This window comes from Astatotilapia calliptera, chromosome 23 (genome assembly GCF_900246225.1).
Source record: "Astatotilapia calliptera chromosome 23, fAstCal1.2, whole genome shotgun sequence".
NCBI lineage: Eukaryota > Metazoa > Chordata > Actinopteri > Cichliformes > Cichlidae > Astatotilapia > Astatotilapia calliptera.
This window is the reverse complement of record NC_039323.1, coordinates 27,446,366-27,452,439: the sequence shown is the minus strand read 5'-3', so window position 1 is coordinate 27,452,439 and position 6,074 is coordinate 27,446,366.

Below are 6,074 nucleotides of genomic sequence, written 5' to 3'. Positions count from 1 at the left end.
TAGACGGCGTTTCTTCCATAGTGACGTCGACGCCATTTGCCATGGTAACCCCACGGATGAAGGCGGGGCATCCTCCATTACTGGGCGTTTTTTTTTCTTTTTTCTTTTCTTTTTTTTCTTTTTAAGCGCCACACACAAACACACACACAATTCAACACTGATGGGCACTAATCTGCACCGCAAGTAGTCCAAAATAAAAATGATAATAATAATAATAATGATGATAATGACAATACTAACAATTAAAATATCATGGCAACTGTTGATTTTCTATGTTAAATGTTATGTATCTTTGCTCATTCACTGAACGAACTATTTGTTTTTGAGAAACATTGCTAGCTTACAAAGTCTATGACCCCTTCCTTATTTCCTAGTCTTCTGCATATTTGTGACACTTACATGTTTTAGAAATTTTAATAGTGGACATAATTTGTATTAGAATTACAATTTTCTGTTTTTTTAAATGATTATCCGTTCCTGTATTAATGAAATAAAAGCTATCCAAACTATCCTGTGTGAAAAAGCAATTGCCCCTTAAAGCTGCGTACCCAATGAAACTGATTTGCAGCAACGCGGCAACCAGAGAACATAGAAAGTGCATGATTTTTGGTGACATCAAGCAACTACGGAAGTTAACTTTGGATGGAAAGTGTGATGATGAGAGTGAAGAATAATGTTGATTGACATATGACCAACTGATAAATACATTTGCGGGTCATCTTGGGAGCCCAAGCCTGTAATGTCATCAAGCAACCAGCTGGTGCGATGCATGATGAGAATTCACTTCCACTGTGTGCAAAGCCTAAACCTAATAACTGGTTGTGCCACTCTAGGCAGCAATAACTGCAATCAAGTGTTTGTGATAACAGCAAATGAGTCTTTCACATCACTGTGGAAGAATTTTGTCCCAGAATTTTATTTGTGGTGCTTTATTTATGTGCTCTGACGCAACATTTAAAGTTGCGTCAGAGCATCTCAATCTGATGTAAGTCCAAACTTTGACTGGGGCACTGCAAAATATTCATTTTATTTTTTTTTAACCAGTCTGAGGTGGACTTACTGGCGTGTTTCGCATCATCGTCCTGCTGCATAGCGCAAGTGCTCTTGAGCTCCATGGCATTAACTAATGTTTTTTCTGCTAGAGAGCACAATTCATGGTTCCATCAATCACAGCAAGTTGTACTAAAGCAGCAGGGCAGCCCCAGACCATAACACTACCACCACCATGTTTAAATGTTAGTATTATGATCTTGTTATGATTTTCTGTTTGATGTCTAACGTAACGAGACTCAAACTTTCCAAAAAGTTCCGCATTTGTCATGTGAGTCCAGCGAATATTTTCCTAAAAGTCTCAGGTATCATCAAGATGTGTTTTCTGGTCAGCAGTGGTTTTCTCCTTGGAAATGGAAGCCATTTTTGTCCAGTCTCTTTTTTATTGTTGGATCATGAACTTAGACCTTAACTGAGGCAAGTGAGGCCTGCAGTTCGTTGGGTGTTTTTCTGGGTTCTTTTGTGATGTCCTGGATGAGTCGACGATGCACTCTTAGAGTACCTTTGGTACGTCGGCCACTCCTGAAGGTTTGTCGCTGTTCCATGTTTTTCCACTTGTGGATAATGGCACTCACCATGGTTCACTGGAGTCCCAAAGCCTTAGAAATGGTTTTGATAGGTGTCATTGACTTTGATGCATTAATTTTTGAGAAACTGTAGCCTATTTCATTACCAGTTCTTGTGTGAAATACTAACACTGGCACAGGGCCAGATAGGTGGATACTTATTTTCCGTTAATAAATGAGGACAAATATGTTTTCAAGGTCCTATCTATTTGTAAATTAAATCGAAATGTGGTTAGCCTCTGTGACCAGCAATATTGGCACCTTCAAACCCTTTTATAGAAGAAACACTTAAATATGAAGGCAACCATCTAGATGAACTATACTCATATCATTTCTATACTTTTTAAATCCTCATTAAAGGACAGCTTAATGTGAGTTTAGAATCAAAGTACCAACCAAGAAAGACTGTTCAGCAGAAATGTTGAACTATTGCTTTAAACTTCAGCTCTGCACAAAAGAGGCCCACCACTAACACCCTGCTGTTAGCAAACTACTACACACACACATGCACACACACTCCTGATTCATCTACACCTCTCCCAGCTTAACAGCTGGGTTCGCAGACACCTCCCTTCCCCTGCTGCTTTGACAAGGTTGTTGCTGCTGATAGCGGGCAGCCAACTTTTGAAGCCCCTGCTTCTGAATCTCTAGCTGCAGAAAAAAAGACACACTCATGCTCGCAGTATAGTCTGACCAGGCTTGTCATGGGTTTTGAGGGTATAAGCAGACAAAAGCTTATAAAAGCTTATCTGTTTTGTTGGTTTATCATGTCAAAATTCATTAGCATCCCAGGCCTCCATTCTGCCCTGGGGCGCCTTGACACTTTTCCCTTCTTTCCCTCTGACCAGCCAGCCTATTGTTTCCTTTTTCTCCCCTGGTACTAGGCCCCTAGCTGGACTGGCCATCGGGCATACCGGGCATTTGCCCGGTGGGCCGCTGGCGACTTTTTGTTTTTATGGGCCGATCGATTTTTTTTTTTTGGAAGGGTATAAATAATGAAAGGTGTTGGATTGGCCAATCCGATTGTTCAGTCTGACGTCACTAGCCGTGTCTGGGTCTAAACCCCGCTGCAGGTCCATATATCAAACGATCACTATGGCATTACTGAGAGTTGGAAAAACTGTCTAAAGTCTTTCATCTTTAATAAAATGATCAGCGTTCTGCTCTACCAGGTGTAACAATTGAGTTTAACATCCAGGCATCCATGAAAACGGAATTTATGACATTTAACGGAGTTAGAAGTTAGCAGGGAGTTAGCTCGCTAGCTTCTATCTAAATACAATATAGCATGTTCTGACTGCAGGGTTTTGGAAACAAATTAAAACGTACAGCTCTGTTATCACTTCCAGCATAAATGAAGACAGAAAACTAGACAGCAGTGACGTTTGTAGGGTTACTGAAGTTAGGCTAGCTGGTATATAATGATGTGCTACGTGACCGCTAGCGACACAGCATGTTAGCATAATATAAACAAGCTAACCTTTTTTTCCACTCGATAAAAGTTAATGTGAGTGTTGTCGGTGGTCAGGAACAAATGTAATCGCATGGCAGGATGCTGTAAAAGGACCAAACTTCAGCCAGGAGAACAACTGAGATAATCCATCCACAATACGAGGTTAGTCATTCATATACTGCTGCATGGGCTGGGCTGTAGTTACATCCTAAGGTTTTAAAAAAAACTGAGCTTAAATAAATGATTAGTGGTAATAAAAGCCGAGGGAGGTCAACAGGGATCACTGACTGTTTTTAGGAGCTTCTTGAGATCAAATAGAAGAAAATACATAACATTAAACATGTTAACAACACAAAAGCCATATTAAACGCAGACTACTTTGGACCCGGAAGTAGGATTCGTCGCGTCATCACTGAACAACCGGATAGACGAACTAAAGAAAATGGAGAACAAAAAAAGGAAAGGAGGTGCAGAAAAAATTAGGGCCAAAAAGAAACAAGCCCTTCAGGCAGACGCTGCCAAATGTGTAAAAATAACTGAATTGTTTGGCGGTGGCTATGGCATAGCTTCCACAGATTTAGCAACATCAGCAAGTGGTGGAGGCCAGCAGGTGGATAAGGGAAAGGGGAGGCAAGAGGAGGAGAGACCCGAGGCGGCCGCCGGTCATAGTGGCAGAGGAACTGAACTTCAGGTAAGTTATGACCTGCTGTCTATCTGTGTCAGATATAAACCAAGTTTAGTTGTAGTTTGTTTTCGTTGTGCTGACTTTTTACAGTCGCTTAGAATAACTGGTACTGCGTACTAGCTAGCATGACAGAGTTTATATACTGCTGGGTGGGTGCTATAAAGTTACTGATAGTAAATTTTATTTTATGCTTAAGGTTAGTTTCTCAAACTCCTCAAAATCTTAACAAATTGTGCCAATCCTTACATGTTGCACCAGGCTGATTTATTATCAAAGGTGGAGAAGTCTGTGACAGAGGAGACAGAAGAGCAGCAGAGAGAGATGGAGCAAGAGAGAGAAATAAAAGAACAGGAGAGAGAGATGGAGATGGAGAGATGACTTTATGTCATCCATGAGGGATGCATTTGACATATGTTTCACATATTATAGCCCAACAAGTTACTTATAGCAATTTAAATACGAGCAATCAGTTTTTGGCAAATACCGGAAATCGGTTTTTGGCAGACAATCACTTTTTGGCACAACACCGGCTATTGCAGTTAATAATACAACAGCTTCTTGCCATTTTTTGTGTTTCTTTTTATCGCTGTGTAACTGAGTTCAATTGAAAGCCTGCATGCGCTAGTACCTCTTGCCACAAGTTCCCAGAACCCTTTGCGGTTTTACCCCTGAATGACGTCACATTTTTGGTGGGCCGGTCTCTAGTCCAAATTCCCCAGGCCGATTTTTTTGTCCCAGTCCAGCCCTGACTAGGCCACATATACTTTGAACATATACCAGCTCCAGAACACTGCCCAACCTCTGACCACCTCCTGCGGAGATTGCAAGATAGAGGGAGAGGGATCTGTGCCGAGAGCCCACTGACTATCACACTGCAGCAAGATTTTGCTGTACACTACCCCAGCAGCAGCAGCCGCAGCAGCAGCAGCACTCTTATGGCCATTTGCATCTGTTCCATGAGCTTTTAAACCCTTTCATCCCACAACACAAATGAGAGATTTAGTCTTTCATCCCTGCATGTAAGCTTGAAACCAGAAACAGTCAGCCACTTGCTGTCGTATATATATGGCCAGAGGGGAAAAAAAGGAAAGTTACAGCCTTATGTTCATGAGCCAAAGCTCCACCAAGGCTTTAGATTCCGTAAATCTCGGGGCAAACCCACATTTATAATTCCCCCCTCATTGCTCTCCTGTCTCCTGTCTGCAGCTCGAACCAGCCGCATCAGAAGGCTGTGACAGATTACGCTTTGAGAGCGACCTTCTCAAGAATGAAGTAGACCGGGGCAGGGCAATATGAGCCTGCAGTTACGGAGTGCTATTGTGTCCCGATAGGTAAACGGTGTCACTCGCTGTCTGGATCCCTGTGTATTCTGACAGACTTTATCAGCTGGCCTGGAGAGCACTCTGCGGCAAGTGTCAAGATAAAGCTGAGATAGATCAAACAGACGACGGGAAGATTTCAATGGCGGGCTTCAGCAAGGAGTTCAACAGACACACACACATTAACTCCATGGTTGCTTATCAGACCAGCTCTGCTCTGAAATATGATGAGAAAAAAATACCCCAAAGCAGGGGTAAACAAACAAAACCCACAGGTGGACTTAATTCACAGATGGACGCACAGCAGCAAGCCTTGGCATAGAGGAGGCGGGTGTGCACACAAGCCTATACGTCTTCCTGTGTATTACTGCACATGTGCAGTTGCCTGTTTACTGCATTTTTGTTTTGCATTCCCATTTGTGGGTGCACGATTAAATGTGGCTTGCATGTTGCCAGTGTTGTGCTATAAATAGCCAAGATTTTATTTAGATGTTAGAGAAAGAGACAGAGAGCGAGAGAGAGAAGGCTCTCAAATGAGTTGCCATAGCAACAGGCACGTTCAGGGGCCCTGCTTGTGAAGGAGGGCAGGACTGGGGGTGGGGGAGTGGAGGAGTGTGTGTGTGGTGAGGGGGGGGGGCTGAAGACATGATAATGTTAGTCTGTCTGCAGCCTCGTTTTCTCTCAAAGCAGTGAGCAGAAGCCCATAAACTAAGCTTCATAATGTCAGCCCCTAAAAACACAAATTAATGCCTGCCTTTGTTTCTCATGCCCCAACTCTTTCGCTTCCTCATCGTCACCCTGACTCACTTTTGTCGACCCCATTCTTTTTCCCTCTTTCCTCTACATCCCTCCATCCTTTTGTCTGCAGACTCCTGACTCTAGACTCTGTCTTGCAGCAGCACCCTCTGCTGTGGAAGAAATCACCTGAAAGATTACTCTTTCGGCTCAAGCACTTTTCCCCCAAGTGTGTGTGTGTCTATGTGAAGCTGGCCATCTGTGAC